The 23,214-nt window shown below is 39.4% G+C and overlaps 1 long non-coding RNA gene across 1 annotated transcript; it reads left to right on the forward strand.

Annotated features, from left to right (window-relative positions):
- Window positions 1-21,092: 21,092 nt before the first annotated feature.
- On the forward strand, window positions 21,093-22,820 carry LOC141557810 (uncharacterized). Its single transcript, XR_012486903.1, has 2 exons — window positions 21,093-21,249; window positions 21,678-22,820. It is a non-coding gene; the product is annotated as an uncharacterized LOC141557810 (long non-coding RNA).
- Window positions 22,821-23,214: the final 394 nt, after the last annotated feature.

Genomic DNA, 23,214 nt, shown 5'->3' on the forward strand with positions numbered 1-23,214 from the left:
TGTGTGCTAGGCATTTGTGCTAAGTGCTGGTGATATGGGGGGGGGGGGAAAGCAACAGGCAGTCAGTGCCCTCAATGAACTTATAATCTCATATAAATATATAAACATAAAAGCTGAAAAGTGAAGGAAAAGGGGAGTTCTGAGTTAGGGGCAACATGAAAAGGTCTAGAGGCATGCAACTATATGGGAAATGATGAGAAGACTGGTCTGGCACCCTCTTTAAAGGGAGATTATGGGAGGACCTTTCTGTTCTCTACTCTCTTTTCAGAGGGAAGAAGGTGATTAGCCCAAAAGGATAGAGAGCAAGCCACTTGCAGACTCTGGACTCCGTTCACTCATTAAATAAACATTAAGACATAGTATATTCAAACTTTATGCTGGGCACTGAAGGGGAAACAAAGATGAGTAAGATATGGTTCCTTCTATCAAGATGCTGATGATCTAACAGGAAAGTCTCCAAGTAAACAACAATGACACAAGTAAGGCATCATGTGAAAGCACTATGACAGAAATTCAGAGAGCTAAGGAACTTGGAAAGGGAGATGATGGATTCAAAAGTTTCTTGGCATTTGAGTGGGACTGAAAATATGAGCACAAACTGAATGGATCGGGCTAGTGAAGGGTATTCTAGATGACCCGAGGATTGTCAGAGGTCTTTCTCAGCTCTAGGATTCTACTGGTCTCTCAATCTGTGACTTTACAATTTTACAATTCTATGATTGTAGATTCTGAGATTAAAGGAGCACTCCAACATTCTTCTGGGTAGTTTAGGGGTAGGTCTTCTTTCCTCTTTTCCTAATGGAGTACTTTTTTTCTCCTTTTGTATCCTCACAGTGGTCTTGGGGATCCTGCTTACCAGTGGCTGTGCCACGTCTCGCCACTGCCAGCAGCAGGAACTACCTGGGGTGCACATCCACTGCTGCCAGACTGACCTCTGCAACAGCTCTCTGCGGGCTGCCCAAACTTTTGGCATGTTCTCAGGAGGCACCATCCTCATAACCTGTCTTCTTATGGCTTTCTTCCTTTTCTAATACCACTGAAGGTAGCCTAAAGGATTTTAGACTCCAGGAAAATATTCTGTTGGGTGGATATTGCCCATTGAGTCAAGCCAAGTCTGCCATGTTCTCAAATGTCTTTATGGAAAAAAAAAACCTTTGCTTCCTCTTTCCCTTCTAGCATCACTATACTTAACCAAAATGGTGGGTGGCTCCCAACTAGTCTCCAAAGTATTTCCAAAGAACACAAGGGGCTGGGGTGTGTCTCCCTCATGCAGCCCAGTGTAATGTGTGGGTTTCTTTTATGTCCTGTGGCTGCTTTTGCATTTCCATCCATATTCAATGCCCCATCCTTTAGAAAATTCCTGGAACTCTTCAACTCAGCATAGTTTAGTGAAAGAATTACTTTTTGAATCTAGAACTGAGTTTGTCCCTAACTACCTGTGTGATCTTGGATAAATCATAATAATCTCTCTGGGTCTCTGTTGTGTCATATGAAACATGAGAGGGGTAGATCAAATCAGTAGTATCAAAATCACCAAAGATTTCGTGTTGACTTAGAAAACCACAAATTAACATTATCTATGTAGTATTTTTATTTAGTTTTTAAAATTCTTCCCCAATTGTATTCTCATCTGGTTGGGCTTTACTCCTAAAGTTTTGGGGGCTACATGGAGTTTGACAATGAGTTTGGCACCTCTGGATCTGATGATCTCTATAGTTTCTTCTAGTTTAAATTATTTTCCCATAATAGATGATAGAGAAATTAGGAGACATATAGAATACTCAATGCCATTTATGCCTGAATCCTTAGCATTTATCTTTTTTTTTTCTTTTACCGTGTGTAGTCATGCAAAACAAATGTCCATTTTAGTCATATTATGAAAGAAAACATAGACCAAAAACATCCCTCAAGAAAAATAAAGTTAAAACAATATTCTTCAATTTGTATTCAGACATCCTCAGTTCTTTTTCTGGGTATCTATGGCATATTTCATTGTGAGTCTTTTGGAATTGTCTTGGACCATTATATTGCTGAGAAAAGCTATGTCATTCACAGCTGATCATCTTACAATATTACTGATACTTTGCACACAGTACATTTCACTTTGTACCAACTTATATGAATTGATATAAACTTTCCAGGTTTTTCTGAGAGCATCCTGCTCTGCATTTCTTAAAGCACTGTAGTATTTCATTACAACCACACAGTACAATTTGTTCAGCCATTATACAGTTGATGTGCATCCTCCCAATTTCCAACTTTGACAGCAGAAAAGAACTGCTACAAATATTTCTGTACACATAGGTCCTTTCCTCTTTAAAAAAAAATCTCTTTTTGGATACAGATCTAGTACTGGCACTGCTAAGTCAAAGAGAAGGCATAGTTTATATTCCTTTTGGACATAGTTCCAAATTGCTTTAAAGAATGTTTGAATCAGTTCACAACTCCACCAACAGTGCATCAATATCTTGTTTTTTTCCCCACATCCCCTCTGACATTTGTTATTCTCTTTTTCTTTCTATTAGCTAGTCTAATTAGCCTCAGAATTGTTTCAATTTGCATTCCTCTAATTGGTAGTATTTTGGAGTACCTCATATAGCTATAGATAGCTTTGATTCCTTCATCTGAAAATTGTTCACATCTCTTGATCATTTATCAGTTGGAGGAATGGCTCTTTATTTTTATAAATTTGACTCAGTTCTTTATATATTTGAGAAATGAAACTTTTATCAGAGAAACTTGCTCCAAATTTTTTCAGTTACTATTGCTAACTGTATTTACTTTTATCTTATTCCCTCCTGCTTCATTTATTCTATTCTTTCTCTCTTTCCCCCATCCCTCCTGAAAAGTGTTTTGCTTCTGACTACTGCCTTCCCAAATCTGTCCTTCCTTGTTCCCCCCATCCCCATTTTTCTTATCTCTTCTCCCTCCTACTTATCCTGTAGGATAAAATAGATTTCTATACTCAATTGATTGTGTATGTTATTCCCTCTTTGAGCCAATTCTGATGATGTAAGGTTCATTTATTTCCCCCCTCCTCTCTTATCTTCTCTTCCATTGTAAACACTTTTTCTTTTCTCTTTTATGTGAGATAATTCATTCCATTCTGTTACTCCCTTTTCTTTCTCCAAGTGCATTTCTCTCACCCCTTAATTTTATTTTTAAGATACCATCCCTTTATATTCAACTCACACCTATGTACATCTCTGAATACACTTTCCTAACTGCCCTAATAATAAGAAAGTTTTTATGAATTATAAGTATCATCTTCCCATGTAGGAATATAAACCATTTAACTCTATTAACTCCCTTATAATTTTCTTTTTTTGTTTATCCTGCTTTCCCTGAGTCTTGTATTTGAAAGTCAAGTTTTTTATTTAGCTCTGATCTTTTGATAAAAAAATGCTTGAAAGTTTTCTATTTTATTGAATTTCCATTTTACCCTTTGAAGGATTACACTCAGTTTTTCTGGGTAGGTGATTCTTTGCTGTAATCCTACTTTCTTTGTTCTCCAGAATATCATATTCCAAGCTCTCCAATCCTTTAATGTGGAAGTTGCTAAATCTTGTGTTATCCTGACTGTGGCTCCACAATATTTGAATTATTTCTTTTTGGTTGCTTGCAATATTTTCTGGGAGTTCTGGAATGCCTGGGTGTTTTTCTTTTGGGATCTCTTTAAAGAGGTGATTAATGGGCTCTTTCAATGTCTATTTTACCTTCTGGTTTTTGAATATCAGGACAGTTTTTCTTGATAATGTCTTGAAAGATGATGTCTAGACTCTTATTTTGATCATGGCTTTTAGGTAATCCATTAATTTTTTTCTCTTTTAGATCTATTTTCTAGGCCAAATGTTTTTCCAATGAGATATTTCTTGCTTTTTTATTCTTTTGATTTTGTTTTATTATTTCTTGATTTTTTCATCAATATATAACATTAGCTTCCATTTGTTAAAATTCTAATTTTAAGGAATTATTTTCTTCAGTGAGTTTTGTACCAATTTGGTCAATTCTACTTTTTTTTCCCAAGTAGTAATTATTGCACCTCCGATAAAATTTATTGACTATGATACTGCCACTGCACAAAGCTACCATTTCTACTTTTTAAGAAGTTTTTTTCTTCAGTAAATTTTTGCATCTCTTTTACCATTTGGCCTATTTTGTTTCTTAAGGTCTTATTTTCTTCAGTATTTTTTATGTCTCCTTTACCAAACTGTTAACTCTCTTTTTTCATGATTTTCTTGCATTACTCTCATTTATCTTCCCAATTTTTAATATACCTCTCTTACTTGATTTTCAAATTCTTTTTGAGCTCTTTCATGGCCTGAGACCAATTCATATTTTTCTTGGAGGCTTTGTTGGAGATTTGACTTTTTATTTTTTTCTCAGTGTATGTTTTGATCTTCCTTGTCACCAAAGTAGCTTTCTAGGATCAGTTTTTTCCTGTTATTTGCTCATTTTTCTAGGCTACTACTTGACTTTTAACACTTTGTTAAAGTGGGGCTTTGTTTCCAGGATGAAGAGAACACTATTCCAAGCTTTAGGGATTTTGTACAGCTATATATGCAAAGATAATTCCCAACATTCACTTTTGCAAAACCCTGCCCTCTAAATTTCCCTCCTTTTTTCTTCCTTTCCCCTCCCCAAGATAATAAGTAATCTAATACAGGCTAACCATGTACAGTTCCTACAGACATACCTCCATACCCATGCTGAGTAAAACAAAACAAAAAAACAAACAGATCAAAAGGGAAAAAAACAAGAAAGGAAAAGCAAGCAAACAAACACTATTCTTTGGTCCACATTCAATCCTCATAGCTCTCCTTCTGGATGTGGATGGCACCCTCCACAAGACTGCTGGAACTGCCCTAAATCATCTCATTGCCAAAATGTCCATCACAATCGACACATCACATAATCTTGTCAACATCGTATGCTCTAAGGAGAAGTGTATTCACTGTGTTCTTGTCTGTGAGTGACCATAAACACTTTTCTGCCCTGGAGCACTCCTCTGTTCCAGTATAGCCCACAAGTTCTGATATTCTCATGCTCTTCCTTGCCCTAGGAATGATGCCCAGGTCTGAGTATGGGCAAAGCAATAAAGTACTGCCTTACTGAAAGGAAAGAGATCCCTGTAATCTCCTGCTGATCAATTGTTCAAACCCCTGTGGACTAAGAGCTTCAGAAACAGCTGTTGTTGCCGTTGATTCAATGGTGCCCAGTTCTTGCTCCTGATCTTCTGGGGCTCGACCTGCTCTTGTGCTGCCCACAGTGGACTGTGCTCTACTCTCACCTGCTGAACTTCTAAGTTGTCTTTGGTTAGAAAATTATTTCACCCATCATTTTGTGGGTTATATCATTTCAGGGATTGTCTGATGGCATTATTTAAAGAATTTGGAGATGTTTAGGGAAGAGCTCAAGCAAGTCAAGGTCTTTTCTCCACCATCTTGGCTGTGCCTCCCTCTCAGCTTTTATCCTGAAAAAGATAATAGAAACCTGGAAGGAGAGGAAACATATCAATTTGTCCTGTAGTCACATAAACCCAGAAAAACCAAGACCAGATCTGGGAAAGTCAATGATCCTTATGTCTAGCTAAGAATTACTTGTGAATTAAATGGACATGCTGAATCAGCGTATGCTCTGGGATCAATCCTTATCCTCTTGACTTCTCCCCAGCCTTTGACATTGTTGATCACCATCTTCTCCTGAATGCTCTCTAAGTTTTAGGGGTTTGTTTATTTTTTGGTTGTTGTATTTAAGTCTAACAAAAAGTTATTTACTTTAGATAGAACAGACTTGCAAACATTTTCTCCAATAGTTCCAAGGTCTAATCTTTCTGATGCTATCTTGTCTACCTCAGTCTCTGAAGGAGTAAATTCAAAACTTAGCCAAGTTTCCAGATACTTTTGGTCTAGTCAAGTTCAGAGCAGGTGGTGAATGACTTTGAGGTCAACCTTTCCAATGGGTTGGAAGTCTGAATCTTATTCTGAAAGATTGCTTTGTTTCTTGGAGTATCAATGCTGCAAGGTCTACAAAACTTGGCTTAGATTATAGTCCCTGGATTTTCTTGGCTCTCCTAAAATCCGAATCTCCATTGACTTCCTGAAAAATGGAAAATAATTCACTAAAAGATCAAGGCTGAAGGCCCATTTCTCAAGGAGCATAAGGCTTCAAAGGGGAGAAAAGCCTTAGACTTTCTTTCCTGTATGGTCTCTCATCTGATACAAATAAAACAATCACCAACATAATCCAGAATTAAATAAAGTAAAAAGAAAGGTTCTTCTAGGTTTTCATGATGCTATTTGCTTTTAGTCCTCTCCCTATCTTTTTGACCAGTCTTATTCAGTTTCCTTTGCTGGACCTTTTTCAAGTTCATGCCCACCCAATGCTCTTTTGGTTGATCTTCTTAATTTCTCCTTATACCATTATCTTGCTTGGTGATCTCACCCACTCAGCTATCATCTCCAAATAGAAGATTCCCAGATTGAGATGTTGAACCCCAGTCTTGTATCTAAAGATACTAAAGTCTTGTATCTCCTGCCATCCTTTAGATACTCTAAACAGGATGTTCTGAAGACATTTCAAACTCAGCATGTCCAATCAGAACTCACTATCTTACCCCCCAGATATTCCCTTCTTTCTGTATTCCTTACTATTAATGAGGATGCTATGTGGCATATTAAATAGAGTGCTAGGCCTGAAATCAAGAAAATCTGAGTTCAAATGTGACCTTAACCGCTACCTGGGCAAATCAATTAATCCTGTTTGCCTCGGTTTCCTCATTTGTAAGATGAGGTGAAAAAGGAAATGACAAACCCTCCAGAATCTCTACTAAGAAATTCTAAATGAGGTCATGAAAAATTGGACATTGAACAGCAACAACATTGGGGCATCACCATCTGCCTCAGTTAATCTCACTCACAATTACAGTGTCATCCTCAACTTATTCCCACCCCACAAATCTAAATTATTGGTAGTCTTTGAATTTCTATCTTCATAACATCTCTTGTATATTCCTTTTCCTCTACTAACCCAGTTGTGACTCTAGGGGAGCACACCACATCCCCCTCACCTCTTGTCTGAATTATTGAATAAAACTTTGTATTCCAAATTTTTTTTCCTCCTTCTCTTACCTCCCTCCTCCCCAAGACAATAAGCAATCTAATATAAGTTAAACATGTGCAATTCTTTTAAACATATTTCTATAGTTGTCATGTTGTACAAGAAAAATCAGACCAAAAGGGGAAAAAAACCATGAGAAAGAAAAAGCAAGCAAACAAAATAGGTGAAAACACAATGATTTGATCCACATTTACTTTCCATAGTTCTCTCTCTGGATTTGGATTGCACTTTCCATCCAAAATCTATTGGAATTGTCTTGGATCACCTCATTATTGAGAAGAGCTTAGTCTATCCTATTCATGATGCTATTTACTTTTAGTCTTCTCCCTATCTCTTTGACCTGTCTTGTTCAGTTTCCTTTGCTGGATCTTCTTCAAGTTCATGCCCACCTAATGCTCAGTCTCTACATTTCTCTCTCTGGATGTGGATGATATTTTCCATCCAAGCTTTACTGGGATTGCCTTGGATCACTGAACCACTGAGAAGAACCAAATTTTTTCATAATTGATCACACATTCTTATTGTTACTGTGTACAATGTATTCCTGGGTTTTGCTTATTTTGCTCAGCATCAGTTCACATAAATCCTCCCAGGTCTTTTTAAAATCAGCTTGTTCATATTTTTAATAGAGAAATAATATTCCATTACTTTTATATACCATAACTTATTCAGTCATTCCCCAACTAATGGGCATCCACTGAGTTTCCAATTCCTTTCCACTACAAAAAGAGCTGCTATGAACATTTTTGCACATGTGGGTCCCTTTCCCTCCTTTATGATTTCCTTGGGATACAGACCCAGTACTGGCACTGCTGGATCAAAGGATGTGCACAGTTTTATAGCCCTTTGGGCATAGTTTCAAATTGCTCTTCAGATTGGTTGGATCATTTCACAACTGCATTTGCAATGCATTAGTGAGAAACAGTGTTTTTTACTTCCTTTGTATAATGCTTAGCACAGTGCCTGGTACAATGAACATGCTTAATAAGTGCTTGCTGACTGATTGGCTGACCATGGGCAAATTATTGAATTTTGATCTTCCTTCACTTTAAAGCATAAAAATGAATTCATTATCTTTTCCCTCAAATCCTATCCCTTCCAGAAATCCTGCCTATTATCAAGGGCACTACTATCCTCTCATTCTTCCAGTACAGAAGAATCTTGGAAGATTCTGGAAGAAGGGTTACTCAGCACTTCCTCAGGGCTGGGAGCAGGTGTGAACTACCCCAGACAAGCAGCTCCCCGTGAAGCCCCAAGCAGGTGTGACACCGACATTGGGTGATGATTCCCAATCTTTCCAAATTGGGGGGGGGTGAGATGATTATGCACGCCAGAAGGGGGCATCCTTGGACCTTTCAGCTGCAGGTACCTCTGTGCTTGCAATCTCTGAGCTGAGAGAGAGGTTTAAACACTCAACGGGAAGTTGGAGTCTCCAAGAAGACTAGACATTGTGTCAACTGTTCCTTAGAGCCCATAAGCCTAGAACAGCCTCCTTCCTTCACCTGCCCCTGGAGACCACAGTTCCTAGGATAGTCTCCAAAAGTATATTTAACACTCCCAAGATATTCCATAGGCTCAAATAGTGGTCTCAGAGGTGTCCTACTGGACGGCTCTTAGGACATGTTTATTGACTGACTAGTGGTCATCTAGCCCATCGTTTTACAGATGGGGAAACAGAAATCCAGGGAGATAGAGTAGTAAAGTAGTAGGGTAAGAGTTTGAACTCGGGTCCCCTGACTTTAAACCTAGTAGTATTTTTCTTTTCTTTCTTTTTTTTTTTAGTATTTTTCCCTAAGGTAAATTTAAATGATTGACAATAACAGGGATAGAGACTAGACCTATGATTTCATTGTAATGAGTATTCCTGAGTGAGGAATTCTCCTACAAATTCAGGTCACCGCCTTCACAACAATTGATAATTTTAGAAAGATATCAAACTCGATAAAGACTGAGTATAGTAAGCTGTACATTAGGATCCCTACAGATCACCCATTAACTCAAAAAACCATATATTAACATAATCTATATTCTCTTCTATTTTTATTTGTTTTGTACATTTTTTCCCAATTACATTTTAATCAGTTTTGGGCAGCACTCAGGAGTGTTTTTTCCCCCCTGGGACACCTGTGACCTACAGTGAGGAAAGGCTAAGTGATTTGTCCATATTCATACAGTCAATATATTTTGTAGGCAGAATTTGAATCCAAATCTTCCTGGCTTTGAGATGAACTTTTAGTTATTATATCACATCATCTTCATGACTGATAAATAGGTGTCAATATTATTATTACATGTCCTTACATTTTATAGCACTTTAATAAAATCATGAATTTCAAGTTGGGAAGGACCTTAGAGATCATCAGATATAACCGTCTTATTTTACAAATGGGGAAACTGAGACCTGAAGAAATGAAGTAATTCACACAAGATCTCACAAGTAGTAAATGATAGAACTATAAGTTCAAAATATAAATACATATTGATTTCTTTTGTCCTTACACCACCCAAGTTTCCCTATGTATCTCTCCAGCAAGGTGGGTGTAGCAGACAGAATATTGGACTTGAAGACAAAAAATTCTAGTTTTGGCATCGAATAAATAATATTTGTAAAGTCGGACTTAGCACAATGCCTGGAACATGGTGATACTTAATACGATTTTGTTCCCTTCTTCTCCTTTCAACAAAGAATAAAAAAGATAAAGAATATATTTCACAAAAGTAACCAACGTATCTACCAAGGTTGACATCTTGCATATATCTGAGGTTTCATACCCAATAGTCCTCTACCTCTGCAAAGAAGGGCGGGAGAAGCCTTTCTTTTTTTAAGGGGGTGGGTAAGGTTTCCTTTATAGTTTCTAAGAATTCAATTTTCATTGTTTTGTGACTTGTTGATAGTAATAAGCTTTTCTTTTTTTTTTTCCTTCCTTTCTTTTTTGGCCAGGCAATCAGGCTTAAGTTGTCCATGGTCACACAGTTAGCAAGTTGGATTTGAACTCAAGTCCTTCTGACGCTAAGGCTGGTGCCCTATTCACCATACCACTGAGCCGGCTCAACAAAGCTTTTCTTTATGACAAAGAATTCACTTTCCAATGTTTTGTGGTTGTTGTTCTTTCCAGTTACGTTGTTGGAGTCATTATGCATGTGATTTTCTTGATGCTGTTCACTTCACTTGGTAGCAGTTCATATGTCTTTGTTTTTTTTCTTTTCATCATGCTCACTGTTTTTACAGCACAGTAATATTCTATTACATTCATGTTCTTATCCAGTTGTTTTGACATGTCTGACTCTTCAGACCAAATTTGGGATTTTTTTTTTTTTTTTTTGCAAAGACAATGCAGTGACTTGTCATTTCTTTCTCCAGCTCATTTTACAATTGAGGAAACTGAGACAAACAGGGTTAAGGGATTTGCCCAGGGTGATACAGCTAGTCTTAGGCTAGATTTGAACTCAGGAAGATAAGTCTTCCAGATTCCAAGCCAAGTTCTATCTGCTGTATCTGTAACTGCCCTTACATTCATATACCACAACTTGATTAGGTATTACCCAGCTAATAGGCATCTATTTGGTTTCCAGTTATTCTCTAGTACAAAAAGTACTGCTATAAAGATTTTTTTATGTATATAGGACTTCCTTTTTATTTTTGACCTCCTTAGTGTATATGTCTAATAATAAAATCTTTGGATCAAAGGTGAGGACATTTTAATTACTCTTCTCAAAATTCCATGACTTTTCTGAATGGTTGGACCAGTTCACAGCCCCAAAGTATATCAGTATGCCTGCCCTTTTACAACCTCTTGAACATCTTCCCATTTTTTGTCTTCTTTGCCAATTTGCTGGATGTGAGATGAATCCAAATTGTTTTGAAGTTATTTTTTCTTGTCATTAGTGACTTAAAACATTCCTTCATATGACTTTTATAGTTTGTAATTCTTTGGAAACCATTTATTCATATTCTTTGACCACTTACCTGCTTGGAATCAGATATGAAATTTGAACAAAGTTTCTTTGGATTTAGAATTCAATGTTCTTTCTACTGTACTCCCCCCATAAACATTTATTGAAATGTCAAGTTATCGCAAATGCTGAATATATTTGATCATTATAGCTCCTTTTCTTGACTTATCTAGTTTACTGAACTGTAGTCCCATCATCTTTCTCCACTAAACTTCTTGAAGAATTTGCTCACCCTTCCCACAACCCTTCCATTTCCTCAGACACACTTTCTCCTCTATATATCATATTCAAGTTTTCTTGCTGATATTCTCCTGAAGATGCTCTCTCAAAGGTTACTTACCAGTGACATCCAAATCATCAAATCCAACCTTAGTTTCTTTATCTGTAAGATGTAGGAGTTGAGCTAGATAACTTAATAACTTCTAGCCTTATAATCCAACATTGAGCACTGTCCCTGGCACATAGTAGGTGTTTAATAAATTTGATTCTTTCCTTGTTTGACTGACAGTGGTGATCCAAACAAAGCAAATAATTACTATCCTCCTTTTACACCTGGAAAATCAAGGCCCAGAAATTAAATATTTTCGCTGGCACTCTAGGAATCTGGGATCTCCTGATCCCCATTGCAGTGGGTTTTCTTTTTTTCATCATAACAAATCTATCTTGGTCTCCTCTGAGCCTCCCAGAAAAACAGTAAATGGTTAGATTGGAAGGCTTAAGAGATGCCTTCATGACAAGGTTTCAGTTTGGATCTCTGGTGGATCAACTGCAACTCAGGGATTATGAAAGCTTTCCCAGCACCCTCATGCTACAGATATTTCTCTCCAAGAGCCTGACTTTTATGCCACTGGCCTTCCTCACATCAACTATCTATTAATAAGAATGAATGAACTTTACTGAACTAGGAGGGACTCAGAATTATAAATTTTCTCCGCCTCTTCCTTTCTTCCCTCCTGAGCACCAGGCTCCAGGGAGCAAACACACTGACCTAGAAACCACTCCTCATCTCTTGTGGGTATGCATCCTCAATCCAGAAGAATGGCCCATCGACCTCAAATGTTCCTTCATCAAAGCATTCTCTCTACAAGTGAACCCCTGGGATTTGTTCTCCTCAATTTCACTTCCTCTGTGATATAAATATATTATGACTAAGTCAGTGAGAGCAGAGGGTGAGCCTCTAGGGTCTCATATTTGTCAGGGACTGGGGTGAAATTTGAACACAGGACATTCTAGGGAAAGGTAAGAAGTGACTTGATGACTCAAGAAAGACTTAGGATTTAGAAGGAAATATCTCTCTCTATTCTAAACTAGTACATGGTTCTATTTGAAGATACCAGAAAGAAGCTAATAGTCATATTTTATTTGATCTCCAAATCAATCCAATCCAACAAGAATTTATTAATTGCTGACTTTATGTTTAGTACTAGGCATGAGGGAGGGCACATCAGTTTTTTTGGTTCTTTTTAAAATAAATGTATTATTGATTTTAAAAAACTATCATTTCCAATTTTGTACAGTGGAAAGAATATTGGCTTTGGAGTCAGAGGCATTCAATTTATATCTTGTTACCTACCACCTGTATGACTTTGTGCAACATCATTTACTTCCTCTGGGGCTTGGTTTTTCCATAAATGAACTGGGGGGAGGGAGTTGGACTAGTTGGCCTCTGAGGTCTCTTCCAATTTTAAAACCAACTTTGCCTCATCATACACCAATAAAATTCTCCTTTTAACAACAAAGTGTAGTTAAGGGAAATAAACCAAAACATTTGCTATGTCTGACAAGGATTAAATGCCCTATTCTGTACCTATCTGCTGAGAGGAGGGAAATATGTCTTACTATCAGTCTTCTGAAACTGAGATTGGTTACAGAATTTTGCTGAAATCTCATATTTTTCAATGTTTTTCTTTGCTAATGCAAATGATGTTGTTGATTTCAGTGATTATATGAAATCTTACCTTGATTCTTCTTATTATGCTTTATATTAGTTCATAAATGTTTTCCTCTAGATTCTTCATATTTGATATTTCTTATGGTGTTCTGATATTCCAGCTAAGTAATGAGTGGATAAATTCTGGCTTTGGAGTCAGGAAGACCTGAATTCAAATTCTGTCTAAAACACAATTTGACTCATTTAATCTTTTTCAGCCTCAGTTTGATCTTCTATAAAATGAGGATAATAATAAAATAAAATAAAATAATAATAATAATAATAATAATAATAATAATAATAATACCTATTTCCCAGGATTGTTGTGAGGATAAAGTGAGATGATATATGTACAGTGTTTGGAAAATCTTAATGTGCAATATAAATGCTAGTAATTAGTTAGTAAATAAGCATTATTATGTGCCTACCCTATGTGTCAGGCACTGGCTAAGCACTGAGGAGATGAAGAAAGGCAAAAGATAGTTCTTGTTTTTCAAAGAGGTCACAGTCTAATTGTTATCCTTGTTGTTCATATACCATGATATGTCCTACAGTTAGGGAACTGATGATGTAAAAAGTAAATATGTCTGAGGGAATTACAGTCCAGTTGAAGAGATAAAGCGTACTTATGTGAAAGAGATAGAGAGTAATAGGAAATGGACAATTCCTCTTTGGATGCTTCATAACGGAATGTGCATTGACTTGACCTTGGATTTTTGAAGGCCATGCAAGTGGAACAGAAGTTCTAAAAGGCCCTAATAATCTGAAAAGATCTGGGGAAGGATGACTTAGTAGGTCATCCTTCCCTACTAAGTACCAGCCAGTATAAAGTTAAAGAAATTCATTATTAGAGGCTCATCTGCTGGTGGGTTTTTTTTTTTTTTAGAACCAGAAACCCCTTAGAACTTGAACAGGTTATGAGTTGCATGGATAATGGAAATGAACACATTAACTAAATTACGCATCCCTGAAATATTGCAATATGAAAAAATATTTAGAAAACACTTCATATGATACTTAGCAAACAGTAGGCATTTAATAAATGTTCTTTTCCTCCTCCCTTTTTTTCCTTTGTCAATATGGCATGATGTGCTAGAGCAGTTCAGAGAAGTGAAAAATCAATGAAGATCAATGTTATGAGTAGGTTTCATAAAGTGGGACATAATGATGGCAATAAAAATAATTACTGGTTCATTCAACGAACATTTATTAAATAATTATTATGTGCCAGGTCTTATGCTAGGATTGGGAAATATTAAAAATAAAAATAAATAGTACCTACCCTCAAGGAGCTTACATTCTATTGGGAGGGGATGAAGTGGAGAAGCAACATGAATACAGATAAATAAATCAAAATCACATACAAAATAATTACTGAGATTGGGTGTTTGGGAGGACAATAGCCATTGTGGGAATCAGGATGGGCTTCATGTAAGAGACAGCATTTGAGTGTGAAGAAGACTGAGGATTCTACAAGATGGGGGCGAGGAGGAAATACATTCCAAGCACGAGACAGTCTGTTCTAAGAAACAGAGATAAGAGGTGGAATGTCATATATGGGGCCAGTTTGGATGGAACGTCAAATATGTACAAAAAGCCGTAAGGTAGCCTGGAGTCATATTGTGAAGAACTTTAAATGCCAAATCACAGAGTTTTGACTTTTATATATTGTTTTAAAATTTATAGGGCACTTGTCATGCATTATCTCACTTGGACCTCACAGCAACTCAGCAAAGCAGGTATTACAAGAAATGTTATCCTGAGGGCAGGGATCATTTCTTGTATTTCATTGTATCATGGGATAATAGATTATAATGTATATCTGATAGAGATCATTTTTTATATCTGGCATACCCTATTTCAGACCCATGGTTCCCCACCTCTCTAGTGAAAAACATAGAGTCACATTGCCATATGTCCCCTGGGACTCATTTCCCCCAATCTGGATCCAAGTTTCCTTTTCTATAAAATGAGTTGGACTAGGAGACCTCTGCATTTCCTCTGAGATTTAAATCTCTGATTCTATCTTCCTGTGATTTAGGATTCTAATGAAGTATAAGACATGGTCCCTTCCCTCCTTGGGATATAGTGTAGTTGGAGAAGCAAACTCATACATGTGAAGCAGTCAGTAGTAAAAAATCTAGTGCTGCATTCTATGGTCAGTTCAGAAGAGGTGGAAATCAGCATCAGCTCAAGTGGTCAAGCCAAAGAAGACCCGGTGAAACTTGAGCTAGGCCTTGGGTAGGCCTGGAAGAGAAGGGGGAGCACATTCCAGGGCAGGCAACAGCATGAGCAGGGGCAGGTGCTGAAGTGAGCATAGCTCATCTTCCCTTTTTTTTTTTTTTTTTTTTTTTTTTTTTAGATTTTTTTTAATTTAGAATTTTTTTCCACAGTATATATGCATGAGTAATTTTAAAAAATAATATTATCCCTTGTATTCATTTTTCCAAATTATCCCCCCCCCCTCTACTCCCTCCCCCCGATGACAGGCAATCCCATACATTTTACATGTGTTACAATAAAACCTAGATACAATATATGTGTGTAAATACCATTTTCTTATTGCATATTAAGTATTAGATTCCTAAGGTATAAGTAACCTGGGTAGATAGACAGTAGTGCTAACAATTTACATTCACTTCCCAGTGTTCCTTCTTTGGGTGTAGTTAGTTCTGTCCATCATTGATCAACTGGAAGTGAGTTGGATCTTCTTTATGTTGAAGATTTCCACTTCCATCAGGACACATCCTCATACAGCATTGAAGTGTACAGCGATCTTCTGGTTCTATTCATTTCACTCAGCATCAGTTGATGTAAGTCTCTCCAGGCCTCTCTGTATTCCTCCTGCTGGTCATTTCTTACAGAACAATAATATTCCATAACCTTCGTATACCATAATTTACCCAACCATTCTCCAATTGATGGACATCCATTCATCTTCCAGTTTCTAGCTACAACAAAAAGAGCTGCCACAAACATTTTGGCACATACAGGTCCCTTTCCCTTCTTTAGTATTTCTTTGGGATATAAGCCCAATAGCAGCTCTGCTGGATCAAAGGATATGCACATTTTATAACTTTTTGGGCATAATTCCAGATTGCTCTCCAGAATGGCTGGATTCTTTCACAACTCCACCAACAATGCATCAGTGTCCCAGTTTTCCCACATCCCCTCCAACATTCATCATTCTTTGTTCCTGTCATCTTAGCCAATCTGACAGGTGTGTAGTGGTATCTGATCAGTAGTGATTTGGAACACTCTTTCATATGAGTGAATATAGTTTCAATTTCATCATATGAGAATTGTCTGTTCATATCCTTTGACCATTTATCAATTGGAGAATGGTTTGATTTCTTATAAATTAGGATCAGTTCTCTATATATTTTGGAAATGAGACCTTTGTCAGAACCTTTAACTGTAAAAATGTTTTTCCAATTTGTTACTTCCCTTCTAATCTTGTTTGCATTAGTTTTGTTTGTACAGAAACTTTTTAGTTTGATGTAATCAAAATCTTCTATTTTGTGATCAATAATGATCTCTAGTTCTCCTCTGGTCATAAATTCCTTCCTCCTCCACAGGTCTGAGAGGTAGACTATTTCATCTTCCCTTTTAAAAAGACAACTTATATTTGTTTTTTGGTTTTTTTTTTTGTTGTTGTTGTTTTTTGAATCACTGTCATCTCCAAATAGAACAACAAGAAGTATAAAGCAATACTGGGTCCTAGGTCTTCTGACTCCAAATCTAGTTCTTGCTTGCATTAATCTGTCCTGCCTCTGCTCCCCTTCTCTTTTAAATCTCATTCCCATCTATAATTCTTAGCACAATGCTGTGCTAACAAAATGTGTTATTGGATGAATGAATAAATAATTTTTTAATCATGATAGAGATCAAAGCTTCTTAAGTTGTGGGTCACAACTCCATATAGGATCATATAACTGAATGCGAGGATCATGAAAACATGATTTGTTACCAGTAAATTTTTGATTTATATATTATTATATATGTAATGTATATTTGTGTATTATATATTTATATATTTGTATATTATATATATATATATATACCCTATATATAGATATAGATATATACACATACCCAGTGTTGTATAAAAATTTCTCATGTGAAAAGGGGTCTCCTCGTGGAAAAAGTTTAAGAAACCCTAATATAGATGAAATATGCCCTCAGATTCTGAAAAGACTGAAAGTTCAGGGCTCAGACCTTATCAGTGATGTTTGAAAAATCATGAAAAACAGGAGAGGCACATTAAATTTGAAGAAAGGCAAATGTCTTGATCCTCAAAGAAGAGAAGCGAACAGTGTCTGCACACTATAAGCCAAAGAGCTTCACTTGGATTCCTGGGAAAATCCTAGAACAGGTCATTAAAAAGATCATTGTCAAGCAGTGATGATTACAAAGAGCCAGCATGGCTCCATCAGCTTAGTCATGATTTTTTGGACAGAATGTCTAAATTAGTAGATGAGGGGAATGCTGTGGATATCATTTAGCTTGTAGTAAAGCTTTTGATAAAATTTCCCATACTATTTAAACAGAGAAGATAGGGAGGTATGAATTAGATAACACAATCAGATGGATTCAGAGCTGGTTGGATGGCCAGACTCAAAGAGTTATTATTAATGGTTCAATGTCAACGTGGCAGGAGGTCTCCAGTGAATTTTGCTGTGTAATTGTCCCTGTGCTATTTAACAATTTTATCAATGATTAAAGCCAAAAGGGGCTGCCCAGGATAGAGGGCTTGGAATCAGGAAAACTCATCTTCATTTGTTCAAATCTAACTTCAGCAATGGCCAGATATGTGACCCCAGGCAAGTCCCTTATTCCTGTTTGCCTCAGTTTCCTCATCTATAAAATGAGCTGGAGAAGGAAATGGCAGATCACTCTGGTATCGTAGGATCATGAAGAGTTGGACATGACTGAACTGAGTGAACAATTGCCTGCCTAACTAAAAGCACAGATGTTCATTAATGTGGGAGGGACAACTGCTACAAGATGATAGGATCCAAAAAAATCTTGACAAGTGAGAGTATTAGATTGAATCAAACAGGATCAAATTCAATAGGGATAAATGTAAAGTCTTACAAAAAGATCAGCTTCATAAATATAAAATGAAGGAGGAATGGATAGATAAGTGTTATTCCAGAATAAATCTAAGGGCTAGCTCTCCATTATGATGTGACAGCCAAAAAAAAGCTGGCACATTCTCGGGCTGCACTGAGAGGGGCAGAGCTTCCAGGAATGGAGAGGTGATAGTCCCCCTCCCCCCATCTGCCCTTGTCAGACTTCATCTGGGATATTGTATATCTGTAGCATTGGGTCCAATGATAGGCCCCAAAGTTTAAGAAGGAAGTTGAGAAGCTAGAAAGTGTCCACAGAAAAAACAGAATGGTGAAGTGTTGTGAATCCATGGCACATGAGTATCAGTTGGAAGAACTTATTATGTTTAGCCTATAGGAAAGAAAATTCAGGGGGAGACCTGATAGCTGTCTTCAAATAAAGACAGTCATGTAGGAGAGGGACTGGATTTGTTCTCTATGGGCCCAGAAGGAAGAACCAGGAGTAGGGGTGGAGACAGAGGACAGTAGAGGTTGCAACGAGCTAAAATTCAGCCTGATGTCAGGGAAAACTTTTTAAGAATTTAAACTGTCCCAAAATGGAAAGAATAGACTTCCAGGTCTTTAAGCAGAAGCTGAATGACCACTAGTCAGATATGTATGTTATGGTAGCAATTCCCTTTGGTGTTTGAATTGGACTAGATGACCACCGAGATTTCTTCCAACTCTCCAATTCTATAATTCAATGAGTTGATTAACCAATGGCTGATTGAATCAATAAATGAATGGATGAACAGATGATTGAATGAACAATTTAATAAATTAATAGTTGGATGGGAGAATGAACAAATGAATGAATCAAATGACTAATGGCTAGATGCCATCAATGAATGATAGCGGCTAGGCTGCATGGTAGTAACAATGTTGGACGAGGAGTCAGGAAGATATAAATTCAAATCCTGCCTCAGGTGCTTATAAGTTATATGACCCATAACAGCACCTATCCCATAGAGTTCTTGTGAGGATTCAAACAGAGCATACAAATATGTATATTCATATATGTGTGTATCTATGCATACATTCATGCATTATATATACATATGCAAATATACATTGAGAAGGAGAGAGTGAGAGACAAAAAGAGATAAGGACTGAAAGAGAGATACAAAGAAAAACAGAGAGACAGAGATAAAGAGACAGAAAGAAAAAGGAAGTGAGAGCCAAAAAGAGAGTGAAAGAGAGAGAAACAGGGACAGAGAGAGAGAAAGAGAAAGATATAAAGACAGGGTGAGAAAGAGAGAGAGAGAGAGAGAGAGAGAGAGAGAGAGAGAGAGAGAGAGACAGAGAGAGACAGAGAGAGACAGAGAAGAGAGAGAGAGAGAGAGACAGAGAGAGAGACAGAGACAGAGAGAGAGAGAGAGAGAGAGACAGAGAGACAGAGAGAGAGACAGAGACAGAGAGACAGTGAGAGACAAGAGACAGAGAGAGAGAGAGAGAGAGAGAGAGAGACAGAGAGACAGAGAGAGAGACAGAGAGAGAGACAGAGACAGAGAGAGACAGAGAGAGAGAGAGAGAGAGAGACAGAGAGAGAGACAGAGAGAGAGAGAGAGAGAGAGAGAGAGAGAGAGAGAGACAGAGAGACAGAGAGAGAGACAGAGACAGAGAGAGAGACAGTGAGAGACAGAGACAGAGAGAGAGAGAGAGAGAGAGAGAGAGAGAGAGAGACAGAGAGAGCAGAGAGAGAGACAGAGACAGAGAGAGAGAGAGAGAGACAGAGGAGAGAGAGAGAGAGAGAGGAGAGAGAGAGAGAGAGAGAGAGAGAGAGACAGAGAGACAGAGAGAGAGACAGAGACAGAGAGAGAGAGAGAGAGACAGAGAGAGAGAGAGAGAGAGAGAGAGAGAGAGAGAGAGAGAGAGAGAGAGAGACAGAGACAGAGAGAGAGAGAGAGAGGGGGGGAGGGAGGAGGGAGAGAGCACTATGCAAACCTCAAAGCAGAGTATAAATTTTTGCTATAATTAGAAATGAATTATTGCGAATGAATGAATCACTAGCTACATGAATGAATGAATTACCAGGCAAATGAAGTGTCTCCCACATTTCTTTAGGGATGGGCTTTGTTTTCAGGAATTATGGGCCCTATCTTCCTGAGTGACTTCTCTTTTGTGAATAACATCTTCATTTCTCAAGATGATCCCCAGATGTGTCCAAGGGCTGAGTGGAAAAATATCAGCTTTTTCGGGTGTGGCGAAGGAATCCATAATCTTCTAGGAAGTCCACTCCATCACATTTGTCTCAAAGTACTGGCCATTTTCCCCATTTGCTTCCAGAGAGGGTAGAACTAAGAAACACGCTGTGGGGGAAGGGGCTGGAGCAGAGAGAATAGTGCCCGGTGTTGCTTAAAAATGCAAAGCCAGTGCCATGAAAATCACCAAAATAGATTGTTTTGGAAAAAAAATAATAATAACAGCTTCCATTTGCATTGCTTTTTTTTTCAAAGAACTCCACACATGTTCTCATTTATCCTCACGACGTGCTTGGGCAGAAGGAACGGAGTTGGCATTATGAAGCCAAATGTTCCATATGAGGAAACACAGAAGTTCTCAATTATCTGCCTCAATGGAGGCAGGCCATGGTGCGGATAATCTAAAAATATGGATAATCAAAAAACTGTATTCATGGAGCTTTGGAAAGTGGTTTATTAAAAATGTTTTAGTCCCCCTTTTGTCTTCTCTTTCTCTTTTTAAAACACCCTTGTTACAAAAACCCCAAACACTTAAGCAAACCCCTCAATACAAAAATCTCATCAGACAACATACAAACAGAGATAATCGATGGCTAACATTTATGGGCAGTAGACTATGGATGGGGTACTCCGCTCCGCTCTCTGTACTGTTAATGTCGTTAGATCCTCACAGCAGGGTTGGAAGGTGGGCGTTTGATTATCCTCATTTTGCAGGTGGGGAAACCGGAAGCAAACAGAAGTTAGGTAACGGATGTCACACTGCTAGCACGTGACGAAGTCCGAGGCCGGGCCCTGCCCCGCCCACCAGACCCCCGGCCGGCTCCCTCTCCCACTCCCCTTTCCGCCGCCCATTTTCCATCCTTCACTTTGCTTCAGTGACCTCTTCACGAACGTTTTTGTGGTCGTTGGGCAGGTTATTATTGAGATTTTGCGGGTACAGTTCGTACAAATCACCCCCCATTTTCTCTGAATTCTGGAGTCTTTTTGCGTGTACATTTGAAGGGGGTGTTTGGTGAATTCACTTTTAAAAAGTGAACCAAAATCTCATTCAGTCTTGCATTTGGGAGTTCATTTTTTTTTTTTTTTTTTTTTAACAAATTGGAACTGGGCCGTACGTAGCTGCCTCGGGAAGGGCAGGGCAGCCCCAGCATCCCTTAGCTTCTCCGTGTAGAGACCCTTCCTCATGTCTGACGTCATCCCGCCGATGACGTTTCTCACCGGCCTCAGCCAGCTGCCCAGACGCTAAGCTTGCCCCGGCTGTGTGTCCATTAAAGGTTCTGGTCCCAAAGGTTCTGGTCCCGAGTTGTAGCGCGGAGGGAAAATAAACCAGAAAAGCAACATTTTTCTCTTTTGCCTCAGTAGGGATTCTGATGTTCGATACCTTTGATATTCAATTCCGTTGTTCCGGAAGTGCTGATGGCCCGCAGGAGGCCGGCGAGGAGCCGGAGCACAGGAGCAGCGAGGCCTGGGCCCCGAGCGGAGGAAGCCGGCGGCCGGCTCGGGCCTCTTCCACAAGGCCCACGCGGAGCCAGGGCGGGCAGGGCCCGAGGAGGCGCGTTCCTGCAGGGGGCGCAGCCGCTCTCACAGGCGCTCCCCCCGCCGGAGAGTCATCCATCTTGTGAACGTGCGAGGGCCCGCGCAGTTAAGTGGGCCGAAGTGTGTCTGAACTGGCCGACCTCTGCCCCGAGATCACGTCTCCGGCCCGGGGGAGTGGATCAGCCCCGTTGCACTCTCCAAACAGCGCGGCGCCTCCGTGGGCGCGGCTTTCTCCCGCTGGATTCCATTAGCCCCGGGGGTGGCCGCGCTGCTGGGCCCGGCGAGAAGTCTGATTTATGCCGGGAGCGGTATATTTCAGATCACGCGGCCCGGCCCGGGGCTCGAAGGGAGAGTCGAACAGATCAATCTTGAGCATGACTGAGAGGGAGACGCTCGGGATGTGGGAGACCGGAGGGAGCACGACGGGAGGACGGGAGAACCTGGGCTCATATTAGAGAAGTTCCCCCGCAGGGGCCCGGGTCTGCAGGGAGGTCAGTCAGTGAGGGCCGAGTCCGGCTCTGTCCGAAACACCGGGAGGAGGCCCTCTGCCTCCCCTTTCCTCCTTCCTTTTTCAAATGGGGAAACCCCTCATTCCCACTGTTCTCTCGTCCTCTGCCGGAGCGAGGATGCCTGGTGAACACCCTGCTCTCCTCCGTCACTGGTGCCGTGGCCCATGAAGAGACCCCGAGCTATCACTGCAGCATCGGGCGCCAGACCTGCCCATGGTCAGGGGCACAGCTCCGAAAGTCTGACCTGGGCCCCGCCAAGAGCCAGCTCTGCGGCCTCGGGGAGCCCAGCTTCATGCCTGTGAATCAAGGGGCTAGTGTATGACTCATAGGGAACCTTCCAGCTCCATTCCCGAATGTTCCCGAAAGTTCCTTCCAGCTCTGACTTCCCAGGGTGGTTGTAAGGAGCAACAGAGATAACGTTTGTAAAGCGAGTGTTTAATAAGCAACCCCGCACCCCTTCCCTCCTTCTTTCCTAGCTCTTCACTGAGAACCAAGGTTCCTTCCATTTCTGATGCTGTTTTTAAGGCAGCTTTTCTCTCTGACAGCGCTCCGGGTCCCATCTAAGTCTGACATTTCCTACTCCAGGACAAAGATCCTTAACTTTCCATGTGTCAGGGGCTCTTGGGTGTCTGCTGAAGCCTACTGACCCTTCTCGGAAGTACAATGTCTTTCATTAATTGAAGAAAATGCAAATATATTTTAATTAGAGGGTGGTGAAAACTGTTTGCTAGATTATCCTACCCAAGTCCCCAGTTCTCCTAGGTTGGGGCTCTGCGGACACCGGATTAAGGGCCCGTTCTAGGGTTTCTTACAGTTCTGACACCCTGTCTCGGTTCTAAGTTTCCTCAGGCTCG

This window comes from Sminthopsis crassicaudata, chromosome 2 (assembly GCF_048593235.1).
Source record: "Sminthopsis crassicaudata isolate SCR6 chromosome 2, ASM4859323v1, whole genome shotgun sequence".
Classification (NCBI taxonomy): domain Eukaryota; kingdom Metazoa; phylum Chordata; class Mammalia; order Dasyuromorphia; family Dasyuridae; genus Sminthopsis; species Sminthopsis crassicaudata.